Source organism: Natator depressus, chromosome 16 (genome assembly GCF_965152275.1).
Source record: "Natator depressus isolate rNatDep1 chromosome 16, rNatDep2.hap1, whole genome shotgun sequence".
Taxonomy (NCBI): Eukaryota; Metazoa; Chordata; order Testudines; family Cheloniidae; genus Natator; species Natator depressus.
In genome coordinates, this window is record NC_134249.1 from 25,414,285 (window position 1) to 25,429,604 (window position 15,320).

A 15,320-nucleotide genomic window follows, 5' to 3' on the forward strand; every position below is an offset into this window, starting at 1 on the left:
AAGTCAAACTTTACCCCTGTGCTCTGACACCAGGAAGTCTGTGAACCAGTTGCTCATCTCTCCACCAATGGGGTAGTACTAGAAGGAGAGAAAGCAACCAACAGCATCTAAGGAATACAAAGAGAACCCCTGCAGCTTACAATGCATGCACCTTCTGAGACTTAGAACTACTGGATAGTGCTACCTGCCTACCCCGCACAAAGGTTTTACCCAGTGTGAAGTGGCTATAGGACTTCTTCCCAGCATGCAGCAGCATTGGGTACATAGCCATGGAAACCCTGTATCGCCATTCCCCTTCAGAATGCCGTATAAGAGAGACCCATTCCATAACAGAGTTATCAGATGGCGCTAGCTGCATGGAATGTAGACCAGAGGATTCTGGATAAAACATACCATGTACTGCACAACAAATCCAAGAAAGCCTGGAAGTGGATTTGACTGCTGGCTCCTCACTGAAACGGGATCCCATTCACCAGACATCTTCCCACTGGCGCAGCCTGTGTCCCACTAAAGGAAACATGGTGCTCTCTATTATTAACTACAGTTGCCCTGTGGAGCTACCAGTGACTGGAGCAACATGGGGTCATCCAGCCAGGGATCCTGTCAACAGGGAGGTAGAATGCAGCCTGCCTGGTGTAACTGGAACAAATTCCCACATCAGCCATCCAGCAGCATGAAGGATTCTCTGGTTTAGATTGCAAGAGGGTTCCCAGTTGCAATCACTCTAAATGAGTTTCCATTTAAAGGCTTGTTTCATTATGTGAAAAAGCAGAGTGCTATTACTGTTGTTATTTATTCACACTCAATACTAATAAATAATAACAAAACTAATAATGTGTCCCCACAGATGACAGTGCTGTTCCGAGGGTGTGTTGCTAAGAAAGCATCGTGGGTGCCACTCTGTAAATTCTGGGAGAATTATCTCGCACTCCATCTCGTACAGTGATTGTCCATGGTTCCTGTTTTACCCGAGATACAGCGCTGGGCTCTCAGCTCCCTGGCTGTCAGCGTGTGCGGGACGAGCAGCTGGACTGGATGTAAACATTGTTTAGGCATGTAATAAGTGGGAATAAATGTCTTGTCCGCTATTGTTTATATTAACCCCCCAATTCTCCCAGCTGCATACAGTGTGCTCACCAGCCAGCCCGCCCATCTGGACCCGCAGGATAGCAGACACTTTCCCTAACCTGGAAGGACCAGGTTGGGCTGTTACCACTATTGCTATTACAGCAGCAGGCAGAGGCCTTGTCCAGCACTGGGCCCTGTTCTGCTGGACATGGCACAAATGCTTAGACAGAGACAGGTCTTGTCCCCAAAGAGCTACAATCTACAGGCCAGGCTCTGCAGACCTGTATGCCCTGGCTTAACCCGAAGCACAAGTATAGTCTCAGTGGGACCTCCAATGTGCTTAAAGTGAAGTCTGTGACTAAATCTTTGCAGTAGTGGAGCCTAAGACACTGACCCTGCAAACACTTCCACACGTGAGGATCTTTACACACACACACAGTGGCAATTCACATGCATAAAATTGATTGCAAGTGTCTGTGGGACTGGAGACAGATACAGGATTGTTGCAGTCACTCCAGCCTCCCAAGCATTTCCTCTAGAGTTCTGGGTACCTCTGGGCTGGAGCCTCATCGTCACCTTTAGCAAATTCCATTTTTATTATTATTTTATTGGAAAGAATCAGTAAGAACATCAGCAGCCAGTAATTGTACAGGTGGTGAGCATCACCGCAGATCAGCTCGGGAACAGGAAATAGCACAGAAGAACATTTTGGATAGGCCAGATACTGTGCATCCCCAGCACAGCTGAGCTGGCATGGAAAGAGAGGCATGCTGCACACTGGCTACAAAGGGTGTCTTTTCTCAGCCATTCTGTCTCCAGAGGTGGGCAGTAGCAAATCAGAGGATCCACAACACCAACAGCTTGTCTACACCGACAAATTGCACAAGACTAGTTGACATCTGTTTAGTTAAGCTGGGGTAAATTCGGTGTGTGGATTCTCTCAAACTGGTTTAAAACTGCTTCTAACTGATTAGCCTGGAAATGTATGGGCCCAAGCTGAACCTCTGGGAGCCAGGTTTAAGTCGATTGAAGGGGCCACCCACAAAGCTGCTCTGGTTTAATGATGTGGGTGTAAAACTGTACCTTTAGCTCTCTGAGCAGAGCAGGTCTAGGGCGTGTTTCTCTAGTCATTTGTTTCCCAGTCATTTGCTTCATAATATTTACAGTTATCCCATTGCCTAACTGACCAAATGTCTAACCCACCCCTCCCTTTGCTAATTTCCACCTGCTGCCCTGAGACTTTTCCATTAAATGGTGGGAGAGGGTGAAATAAACTTCACATTACGAACTGGCACTGCAACCCCCTCTGTCTGTCCTGGTCTAACATTTTTAAGTTGGATGATATCGGCTTTCATTAAATTGCTCTTTTCACTTCAGATCTTCCATTGTCAGCGTGAGTGGATAAGGCCTCTTAAATTTAGGATTAGAAAATCCTGCCAAAGCTGCCCAGTGGAAAGCAGCATTTCAGAAATGTTTTTTGCTCTGCAGCGTTCACTTTATTAAGGGCTAAATTATGTTAGTTTCTCTAAAACATCATCTGCACAGTACATGAAGTTATAGCCGGTAGAAATAAGCCCACAGTAAAAACCCCAACAGGGGAGAGACACAATGGCGTTTGAAGTATGTAGCTTGCTGCTGGGGCCTTTCCTTTCCTGCTTCCCAGTGCAACTGCATGTGCCTGAAGTTAGTCAGGTCAATTGCTATTTGTCAAAGGGAGCTGTGTCCATGGCTCCAGGCAAAGTGCTGATCACAGCACAGCACCCTCTGAACTGACCCAGGCATTTAGCCTTTTCTGAGAAATATTTACAGAAAGGTCAGCAAATGCTTTGTGACAAGATGCTAGCACGTCCCTAACCTATTCAGTTCCCGCTCTGTCCTTTGCATCGTATTCCAGGCACAGTGCAAACAAGAACTGGAGGTCCTGCATGCTTGGTTTCTAACCAACTTGTTAACATTGCAAAACCACCCCATGACTGATGTGCTCATATACAGACATTGGGACATGTTTCTGTAGGTTAAAAAACTGTGTCGACTTCAGGCATCTGTAGCCATTTTTTAAATAAAAGCAAAGACGATGAAGGCTTGGATTCACAAGGGGACGTAGCACCCTTCCCAAAAGGGAGGAGGAGGAGGAGGCAGGAACTGGGACCCAGGTCTCTCCCCCTGCCCCCCCACAGGGGAGTGCCTAATCCCCAGGCTATAGAGTCTTTCTCACTGTCTGGCCCAGGGAACAACTTCAAGAGGAGAGCTGGAGAGCGAGCCACCACAAATAGCCTAGTTCCCGGTGCTTGGCTATGGGAGACCTGAGGGTAAGTCCCTGTTGCAGAGCAGGGAATCAGACCTGGTTCCCCACAAACCCAGGGGAGTTTCCGAACCGCTGGCCTATTGGCAGAAGGGGGGCACTGGCATTACCACCATCTCCTGCTCCTAGTTTTGTGAACGGTGCCTAAGTCCCCTTGTGAATTTAGCCCAAAAAACTGAAATGTCCAAATGCAACTTTTCAACATTTCCAAATGTTCTTCTTTGACTGAAACAGTTCAACAAAATTGACACAAATTTATTAAATGTTTCAGTCGATCCAAATCTGCATTTTTCTGTGAAAAATAGTTTTTGCCAAAAAATTTCACCCAGCTCTGGTTATGAGCACTCATTAGTGAATCCGGCTGTGGAATCCTCTGTCCAGGTCTCATTCCGAACTTTAAAAGCGAGGTTAACAAATTAGAAAGGGTTCAGAAAAGAGGAAGAATGATTTGAGGTCTGGAAAACCTGGGGTAGCGTGAAAAACTAAAGAAACTCAATCTGTTGAATTCACCCAAGAGAAAGTTAGAGGTAACTTGATTACAGTCAGAAGTACATATAGGGAGAGATGATTTCTGACAGTAAAGGGCTCTGAAAACTAGCAGACAAAGGTATAACAAGCTCCAACAGCTGGAAACCGAAGCTAGACAAATTCAGGCTAGAAATAAGATGCACGTTTTTAACAGTCAGGGTAATTAAATATTTTAACAGCTTACCAAGGGTTGTGGGGATTCTTCATCATTGGCAATTTTTAAATCAAAAGTGGATGTTTTCCTACAGGATCTGCTCTAGTCAGTTAACAGGAATTATTTCAGGGTAGTTCTCTGGCCTATGTTATACGGGAGGTCAGATTAGATGAACACAGTAGTTCCTTGTGGCCTTAGAATCTATTAATCTGTTACGGATTCTGCATCAATTAAATTCTCTAAATCAAGATTGGGTGTCGCTAAAAGATACCATCTAGCTCAGGGGTTCTCAGGACAAATTATTTGGTGGCCTCGGAGGGTGGGAGGCAGGGGAGGCAGCGGGGGGCCAGAGCCTGAAGCCCCGCGGCTAGGGACAGAGCCCGAAGCCCTGTGGCCAGAGCCTGCCGGCGCGCCACCCCAGGGCTGAAGCCCAAAGCCAGAGCCCCACCGCCCCTGGGAAGGTGGGGAACTCACTGGCTGCCTGCTCCTCCAGCGTTGTGCCCCATGTGTCTCCAGAGGGGGGCAGGGTCCAACCCCTGATGGCGGCCCCAGCAACCACCACAAAGGCTGTGCCCCCAGGAGCACCAGGGAGGGGGAGGGGCTGCTGTCTCCCCATCCCGGCCCCCCGCCCCGCCGCAGTCACAACCCAGGTGACTGTGGCCATAAGAAAACCCCCGTTGGCTGCATTTGAGAAATGCTGGCTAGCTCAACCAGACAGTATGGGCTTGATGCAGAATCATTTTGTGAAACTATGGCCTGTGTTATACAGGTCAGACAAACGGATCTTTCTGGTCTTAACATCTCTGACTCTCTTGCCTGGCAGCAGCATCCAGTCCTGGGCCTCTCTAGCTATAAGAATGCAACTTAACCTGACACACACGACAGACAAAGCCAAACATGCTCAACTGTGCCTCATTCTTGTGCGGCGCATTTGTGGTGCGGACTCAGAAGTGGCCAGCAAACCTACGTCTTTTAGTGACTGAAGTTGGACTGTTGAGCTCAGGTCCCTACAGCAGAATGACTAATGTATTAAGCCACTGCATCACCAGCAGCCTTCCCCCATGTGCCCCACCCAGCATGTCCTTCCACTGGGGCAACCCTGACCCATGCTTTACTAATCCTATGATCTATCAATCTATAGCTAATCGATTGTGCCTATCACCAGAGTATCTAGGAACACAGTAGTTAATTCATGGACCAAGGGCTAAGCCATGCCCTGGGTTGGTGCAGAGAGGGGTCCAAGGTCAGGAAACTCTCCATGCAAGAACTGGGTGAGCTCATCTCTCCATGAAAGCACTAAGCAAGAGGTCTAGCTGACTCACCAGCGGGTGCACATTGGCCCATGGACAGCCTTAGCCTCCTACCTGAGCAGCAGCTAGCAGAGGCCTGGACGTGTAAATGTCTAAGAGCAGCAATAGGGGTAAGTCATTTCAAATAGCTTTAGAAGCTAAATTATTTGGAAGAAGTCTTGCGAGGGACAACTGGTCCCCCCTAGAAGAGGAGACAGACTCTGCTACTGTCCCTGAGCCCCTCCTGCTTTGCAGTGGCCAGGAGTTCGAAGCAGATCAGAATAAAAACCAGCAGGTAGGAAGGTAATTCCTGCCTCTTCCTGATAAGCCACTAACCCCATTAATAGAGAGCTGGCATGGAGAAAGCTCTGTTGGGAAACTCCGCACCTCTATACGTACAGCAGATTAAAAATGACTCAATCACTCTGCAGCCACGGAGTGCGCTACATGACATTCCTCCTCTGAAATCAAAGAGTGCAGGCATTTCATCTGCAAGCGGCACAAATACTTTAAAAATCTATGATTACTGTAGGGTTTTTTTAAAATGTTACATTGGTAGCTGAGTTCTGCTCCTGCTCCAAAGGATTAGAGGGATAATTCTATTACAATTTAGTAACAAGATTAAAAGAGCCAGTTCTCCATTTATGGAGGCCTATGGAAACAAACCATGGCATTCTAAAGGTCTCAGGATCTGGGCAGGTGTATGACTTACATTATATGTCCACCCAAATCAGGTTAAAGCATAGGCAGAACATACAAGGGGTGAAAAGGTTTCAAATGCCACCTGGCCTTAAATCATTCTGGAAAAATGGTTGGGAATAACAGGAGGGAAAGAAGTGAAGAGCGGTCAGCAAGAGCCAGAAGGAACGGAGTGCAGGAGAGGGAAATGAAGTGGTACGAAGAGATACAGAGATAAAATGGTTCAGAGAAACCCCACAGGAAAGAGGCAGTAATACCACAGAATATCAGCAGTGGAGAAATATCTGGGGAGAGAACGGGTGCAAAGGCCCCTAGGCCAGATACTGCCTCAGTGACATCAGCGGGAGCTTTGCCACTGGATGAATGACTCTATTGGCTGTCAGGTCAGTGCTTTGCAAGGGAGAGAGAGGAGCTGGCATGCTGCAAAGCACTCTCCCCTATTTCTGCAGCGGCTCAGCATTTCAAGCACACACTGGGTTTAGGGTGGAGATTACAGGAGCTCTGGGGCTGCCCTAGTGCTCAGCTCACAGTTCTAATCCATGTGGTGGGCTCCTCCACCTGAGCATGCCGGCAATGGAGATCACACCCGGACCCTGCCACTAAACAGGGAGACCCTGTGCACTGGGACTTCGTACCATCACTGGCTGGGAGGTTCCTGGGTTACTTGGTGTCCACTCAGCAGCTTTTTGGACCTCCCAACCCCTGTTTGCACATCCGCACCTACCTGACTGTCTAGCCACTTTTGTACCAGAGCATTCTGGGTAATCTGGGCGGCTATCCCCTCCTGCTTCAGCAGGGCAGAGTGCCTGGAGGGCGCATGCACGGAGCGAGGGTGACCACATAGCAAGTGTGAAAAATCAGGATTGCGGCGGGGGGGTAATAGGCGCCTGTACAAGAAAAAGTCTCAAATATCGGGACTGTCCCTATAAAATTGGGACATCTGGTCACCCTACATGGGCAGGGCTCTCTCAGATGTCATACCACACAGGGAGGCTGGCTAGACAAACACATTAAAGCCTTTCCAGTCTGCACTGCAAGAACCCCAATGTGTTGCATGGGTGTCAGAAAGACACTCACATGCCTTGCTGGGCCTGACCTGGGGTGCAGTTCCATTAGCTTCTGCCATTACAGCTAACTGTTAATTATGCTGAGAGCTGGCAAAATCAGGCCAGACCCTCGGCTGATGTAAATCAGCATAGCTTCATAGATCAGAATGCTGCTGCATGGATTTGGTACACCAGCTGAGGGTCCAGTCCATCGTCCTTAGAATCAAGCCTGGCAGTAACTGCTCACAAACACTGCAAAAAGTGATCGTGTTTCTCACCCAACTGTGCTAGCAGACACTTCCCACCCTCTCTGCTTTGCGAAGAGCCGTCCTGGCAGGGGAAAGCACCCAGCTGGATTCAGGGCTAGGGCCCAGGTTAACGCCATGATTTTGGTATCAAGAGCTCTTTCTGCTGCCTGCAGCTGAAAGAAGAGTTTGTGACAAACAATTTGCTTGATGCATTTCGTCTCTTTCTATCTACAAGCACATTGCAACGTACATTGTTCCCAGCTATTTGTGAATTTTGGCCCTGAATAATCTTGAGCCTGGAAGCCAAGGAAGTTTGTGGCAAAGACTCAGCCTTCATTACTGGGGTGGTTAGTTACACAGAACTCTTGGTGTGTTCGTGTTTCCTGATAATTTATGTAACTAGCAAACAACAGCACGGATCTCTAATCGTATATTTGAGTATCATCTTTTCACTGACGATTAGTTATGCGGTTCAGGGAATAGTCAAGCATTTGAGCTTAAAATGTGCCTCTCACGAGTATTCACATTAGTAAATCTCACTGCTAGAACGTGGAGAGGAAGTGAATGTGAAAGGAGGTGCAAACACAAGCAAAGGGGTTTATTTAACTATTCTAATGAATATGTGTGGAGAAATATTTGCAGTATCAGCCTAGCTCCGCTCCTCACATTGTCTGAAACCTCCCTGGCAAAAAATAAAATACACTGCAAGTTACAGACACAAAGCCAGGCTGCAGACATTCGGAGTTGGAAACCAGCAACGCCTGGCATTGTTGTGTGCGTCCTCTATGCTGATTAACTGATTAATTGATATTTAATTGATTGCCCTGTCAGTGTAGGACTTTAGCATGTGCTGATTGTTTCACTGACTATGACTACAATGTCTGAAGAACAATTAGTATAAATCCATAGAAACTGTAAAACAAAAGACCCGGAAACCTGAATTGGTGGTACCAGTGAATTGCGCGTATGCAGCAATCGAAGGGAAATGCTTGTGTTATGGGTGTAGCGGTGATACAATCATTCACCATCAGCAACAGTCTTTCCTCTTGCTTTTTAAAAATAATTATTTAGAAAAAATGGTGAGTTTAGCAGATTATCGGAGATAAAATCACTCCTTCGGATTGCACCAGCACTTACTGCACCCCGCTTGCTTCTTTAAAAGATCCAAAATGCTGAGCAACATTTGCATGATTTTTATACTATTCTGATTGTTACTTAAAAGTCACACTAATTTTTAAACACTGTTGTAATTAGCACAGTTACTGCTAACCCTGGCCCCTACCACAATGGAGCACTGTGAGCATCAGGCAGCATTAACGGCAATTCAGGTCTTTCTAAAAGTGTGCAGAGCCATTTTCTAAACCCACTGCAAGAAGCTGCTTTGGGGGCGGGGGTGATAAAATGTTCAGGACCAAGGTCTGATGCAGGGATCGCCACCTGCCTAGGCTACTGGTGTTCCCTTAATCCCTGCCTTGAAAAGGGATCCCAGACTCCTAGTCCATGTGTTTACTGGATGTGCTCAGCTTCTCGAGGAATGGGTTTGTATATGTATATTACTTGTTGTGCTGTTTGTCATCAGCTTCTTTAAAGGCTTTAAAGAATCCAGAGTTACAGCCTGTAGCAATCTGCCCTTTTCTCCTCAAACAAACCCTTTATAGGCTTGTTCTTGTTAAATGTATGGGTTAACCTGTTGGGTGAAACGTTAGGAAAAATTACATCAAAAATGTAGAAAGCTTTTCACAGCCTGAACCAAGGTCTGTGGCTAGTGTTGGGTGCTGAGATATGACGCTGACAAACCCTTTCTTCACAGAGACCAAAGCTCCTAAATAACAATAGCCAGTCCTGGGGGGACCTTTGTGACAAGGACTTTGAGGTTTCAGATCCCATATGTTCCATCTCACCTGGTGGTGTCATTTTGAAGGAGCAGGTGATGCTGTTTGGTTAAAAAAACACAAAGGAGATTCTGAGGATGTCATGGAGAAAGTAAATTTTTAATAGATAAATAAATAGTTACCATGGCAAAACCTTGGAGTTCACCATGAGCAACAAAGCTAAAGAAAGGATCTAGATGAAGTATGAAGAATTTTATAAGACCAATAGATTTTTCAGAAGAGTCACCAGAGCATTATAACAACGTTGTCTTGGTGTATTAGTTTAATGTCCACTTGAATCACTGACCTTAGGGTCTGAAAAGTACTAAATCTAGAAACGGATGATTTTTCCCATACAACGTGACACAGGGTCTGTGGTTGCTTCTAAATGCAATTTTACGTTCACTTATGGAAATGCATTGTTCCTTGGCTACTTTAAAAAAGAAACCAATATATGTTCTCTTGAAAGGGGTTAGACCTCAATTATTTTAAAGCCATTGTGTACCAAAGCAGTGACATTAGCTGACAGCATTGCAGAGCTGTACCAATGCTACCCCCTTGTGACCAGAACCTATGAATCTACTAGTGCTTCAAATGTTTTCTCTTTCAAAGAGAGGACAGCTACAACTGTGCAGGGAACCGCTTCACTTGGGGATGCAGGGACATTTGGAAAAACAGAAATATTGGAGAGCGATGTCTGTTAGCATTTCTTAGGCTTTTCAGTGCAGTGACAAATAGGTTCATTCTGAATAACAATCTCAGCTATTTCCCTTTGGAGTGAGCAACGATTTCGATATTTGTGCTTTCTCCTCTAAGAGAGCAAAAGGAAAAGCTGAGAGAGGTTCAGTTTCTGCATCTTTAATTCCACGGAACTGTCATTTTTTTAAAGGGAAAGGATGCAGGGCAGATAAAAGGAGGAACAGACATGAGTTCCGGATACCAGAGCCCCCTGCCTGTCTGACTTCCTGGATGCAGGCTTGGTGGCTAAGCCCCCAGGCACAGTGCAAAACCTCCATGTCCAATCAGGAGTTCCCATGGCAGGAAGCATGGGATGCTGTTGAATCAGGTTGTAATGGCTTCCTTTGCAGAGGGCCCCTGGGCAGCGGAAAGCCTTATAAATCTTTTTGAAAGCATCATGTAGGAGTTCACCTGATTTCACACAGCACCAGGTGGAGCCTTGGTAAATGTGAATCCTGGGCTAGCCCTGCCATTTAGCACCAATCTTACATCTCTCTGTGTTGCTCACTCGTTGTGTCTTGTTAATGAAAAGCATGGAGATAATTTCAATTAAAGATAATTACAGATTTAAACTTAACATTAAATTCTCCACTAAAACAAAATTACATGAAATATCAGTAAGCAGCCCTGAGCTGAGGAATTATGGAAAGTGAGCAGATCCTTCTCTCCTATATTTCCCTCTGGCATGACACTTTTCAGCTATGTTACTGATGCCCCACAATCTAAATGCAATCATTTCCCATGCTCTAAATTCCAGAGCCAATTCCTAGTGTACCCAGCTGCTCCTGATGTACAGGGGTGAGGCCCCGCAATCACTGAGATAAACCCGTTGCTGGGCTGAGAAACGTAGACAAAACTTAAAGGCCACTCGCTCGATGATGTTTACCTTCTGTGGCTAGTCCCACTGCACAGGGCTGTGGCAGATTATTACAGCTGGGCCTGCTTGCCCACCACACAGCTTCCGCCAGTCTCTGGCATTCAGGGAAGGGGCAATGGGAGATGCTGTGGCTTAGTGAGTTATGGCACAGGTCTGGCAGTCAGGTCTGCGGGGGAGACCTGGCTGGGAATTTGGGGACTAACTGGTTTTCTAGTGGAACATGCTGATTTGCTTAAACCAAAACATTTCATGGGAAAGGGTCAAATTCAATGAAACTTTCCTCGGGAAGATTTCTTGCGTCAGGGTGGAATTGGTGGTCAGAGAGACCCACCTTGAAACTGAGAGAGACCCTGAGCCCAGAATAGCCACTTACTGCGGATGGGGAGATGCAGGGACTTAACCCTGGTCTCCCATATCTGGGTAAATGCCCTAATCACAGGGCTCTTGGCTATTCTGGGCTCCGGGTCTCTCTCTTTCTCTCAGTTTCATCCCAATGTGGAATGAGAAAAATTTTGAACTCTTGAAACTGTTCACGGAATAAGAAACCATTTCACACACCCCTCTACTGCTTGGTTCAGCTGCCAGTTCTGCTACTGACCCGTTATGGGAAATGGGCAAGTCACTTTTCCTGTATGTGCCACACTTTCCACATGGAGCCAATATTATGGACCGACCGCCCACCCCCTGGTGTTGTATCAGTCAGTGTTTGAAAAGTGTTCTGAGATACTTGGCTGACAGGGGATAGAGATTTTCACAAGTCAATTCCTCAGTTTCAATGCAAATATCTTGCTTTGAATGGCTTGGGTTTTTTTCTAGCTTTAGAACAATTAAAATAGATGGTGGAGGTGAATTGAATTTGCACTGTCTTAAAGCCAGGGTAATTAGCAGCTGGATTTTAAAGTAACATTTTGAAATTACTTTGGCATTAATGTACATTGGAGCCTTTTGCAATATCCAAAGCAGGAGATGAATTCTGCCAGCCACTAGAGGAAGGAACATCTCTGCTGAACCCTCTGAACACTGACTTCTGTGTGTTTGTGCAGATAGTCTCACAAACAGAGAGAGCGAGAGTGTAGGTCACCAAAGAGTGTATACTTAAATTTACCCTGGCACAGTGCATACAGGACAGAACAGTATCCATGCATCTGCCTATAGAGTGCAGAGCTGGTCACCAGTATGCACTGTGTGTGTACAGATACTGTACACATATACGTAGCAAAATGGCTAGTTCCTCTTACGAAAGCCATCTTTCCTCCTCTCTGAACTGTTGAGAGAAGAACGTAGACTGAGCTTTCTCACTGGTACTGCCAGCACACAGAGACGGGAGGCTGTGTGACCCCCTAAAATAGCATTGGGATTACTTCTGCACCTGACGACCACCTGGTAGCAGAGGATCACATGTTCTTCCAATTCTTTGAGCCAAATAAAATAAAACAGTCTGTGCCCAGCCTATGTAGCAGACTGTGTGCAGTGGGAGAGAGGGTGTGTGTAGAGGAGACCACATGCAGGTTCCAGAGAGAAACACATCACACCCAGATCCCATGTGCTAGGCAGCAAGTCTGGCCCCTATCCTGCAGTGATGTCCCTGGACTCTGCAGCTCCCCACGGTAGCAAACTGGAGACTCTGAGGCAGCAGCAGAGACATTAAAAAATTGAGGTTTTTATTTAAAAAAATATGAAAATAAATCACTATTGATAGTAAACTGTTTATTTGCTGCTGTTCCTATTTATTTATTTATTACAGTGGCTCTGAGTGGCCATAGTCAAGGATCAGAGCCCCATGGCACAAACATTGCATGAAAAGACATTCCCTGCCTTCACAGCTGCGTTTTTCATTCTTCAATGGCTGGCAGATTTGTATTGCGGTTCCAGCCCTGTGTCACACTACCTGTATAGGGGAGCTAGTGCCTAGGGCAAAAGGATGGGGGGTTAATGGCTTTCCACACCTGGCAATGTTTTGGAGGCAGTTTGGGAAATGGGGGATACACACGTCAACTGAGCTAAAATGAATCAGCAGTGAAATAGTTAATACTGTCTGCAATTATGCTGTCGTCATTACGTTTCAGAGCAAACACCTCAGTGAGGTGAGGGGACAGTTTGCTGCTCTCTCAGGGCTAGTTCTGAGGCTGTTTGCAGATTCAGGAAGACATCACTGTGTCTGATTGCACTAGGCTCCCTCTGAGAAGGTTTAGTTTGAAGCCAGAAGGGTTGGAAAGTTTTTTTAAATGAAAGCTGAGACTGCAGATCAGGATTCAGGATCCAAGGGGTGGATTCGGCAGCCGAGGACTAACAGAACGCACGCTCTCTGGGTATAATACACAGCACTGGCCTGCAGCACCCAGGCCTACCTGCTCATTCCAACACAGAGAGTTTGTTCTCGTCTGGTAAATGATGGTAGTTATCAAGCCCTGACAAGTGGCATTAAAATTTATTAGCCAGCATAAACTTTTATTTAAGGGATGGCTAGAGATTTAGGAGGCTCTGTGAGTCCTTACCTAGGCTTTCTGTGTCACTTTTAATAACCACCTGAGACAACTACTCTGCTCTCCTGGTGAAACCAGCCTGGCCTGTTAAAACCAGCACTCAGTGCAGATGCGGGAGTGGTGTCCCTAAGGACGCGTTCTCCTGGGAAGCAAGGGGCCGTCGCTGATGTGCAGGTGGAATTATTGCCCCTATGCACAGACCAGACCACCTGCGACCCACTCAGGGTTCAGTCCTCATGCTGTCCCGCGGCACAGGGGTGAGTAAATGCCACGTGCTATTCACACAGCAGTCTCTTTTAGGGTTCTTTTCCTTGGGGCCACTTGCCTCCTTGGCCCTTTGCAGAAGGAGGGTCAGGACTCTGCCCGGGAATCCTGCAGTCTATATGTTAAAGGCCCCCGCAACCCCTCAACTAGAAGCCAATGCAATGCAAATCCTCCTGACAATGCACTCCCTGCTTTCGGAGAGGGAGGTGGAGGAAACTCCTTAGGAACACGTCCTGCTAATCAGGTTGGCAATCGTGAAATACAGTATATGACATGAATAGTGGAGTTTAAATCCTGGACTCACTAATGGTTACTCCCCACTAAATCCACCCTTGTGTTGTTTAACTTTTAAACCCAAGGCATATTCCAACTCAAAGAGGCTCTGTGTCACGCTGAGTCCAGCTCAAAGAGCCTGGAATTAACATCTTGTCAGGGCTCAGCAGCGCCTGCTGCACTTCCCTTATTAATATTTATGATGGGGAGAGAAAGTTGCATAAATCTTAGTTGATACTTAATTAAACCCCACTTCTTTTGATTTCTCCTCTTTCAGCTTCACTTAGTAGGGACTGTACAACTATTAGATGCTCATCCCGCAAAGAATAGGGCGGCACATGCAGTCACACACAGAGGACTAAATAGGATTTAATGTCTATGGCCACCTCTGCTTATCTCGTCTGAATGTTCCCCTGCTAAATCCGCTTGCTGTTGTCATTGGGGGCTTGCTTGGATGTAGGCTGGGGCTTAAGATTATAAAGGCCTGAGAGGCTAATACGATCCATGGCTAAAAAGCACCAACGAAACTTCATCCTTTTTCTTTTGTTTTTATCTGTGATTCATGTCTGATCTTTAGAGTGATTCATAAGAAAACAGTTAACACACTGCTGACATATCTTTGATACAATGATCATATACAGGAAACAGCTTGACCCCTGAAGGTTCTCTCATACGGCAGGATTGACACTTCACATTGACTTTGCTTCAGGCTTATCAACAAATCTAAGCCAATTTTATTAAAGAGCTGTGTGTGGAACATGCCAGTTAGAGACAACTTTATTTACAGACAGCTCCGAAGGAAAGGACATGTTTGTTTGGGTTTCTTTGTGTTCAGGTTTTGGTTTTGTTTGCTGGCAAATTAAAGTTTAACAAACGTTTACTTCCATTACGCCTGGTTAAAACGTTAAACCCAAAACATCCCCCCGCCATTCCGTTAGGGAGCAGAGGGGCCCTGGTAGATCCCCGTTTAAGGATAACGAGGTCTGTCAATGAATAAGTGGTGGTTCATGTGCAATGTAAAATGTAGCAGTTGTGGTTTCTTGCAGCAGTATTAGGGTAGTAAATCACTTTGGAGTTAGTGTAGAGGTAATTACTCCCGCTCACCCGCCCCCATGACGATTCAATCAGCCCTGATTTGCTGGAGTCAAACATTTGGAAAATCTTTCCTGCATGAGAATTATAAAGCAGAGAGCTCATGGTGATTACAAATAACAAACCAGTGGGATTCAGTGCACTGGCCATCGAATGATTCTCTGTCAGAATGCGTGGGGGAGAGGAGAGAGAGATATAACATCCTGTGTCCCTGGCTAGCAGAGCCAGACAGACCTGGGAAGGACAGGCATTTCGAGGGGGATGAAAAAACAGAAATACTAATTCCGGGATATTATTCTTTTAGGGCTGGAGTCTGGTCCCCTCCCTCAAGTTGAATGGCCCCTTGCTCCATGAATAGTACCATGGAGCTGCTTAGGGAGTAGCGTGC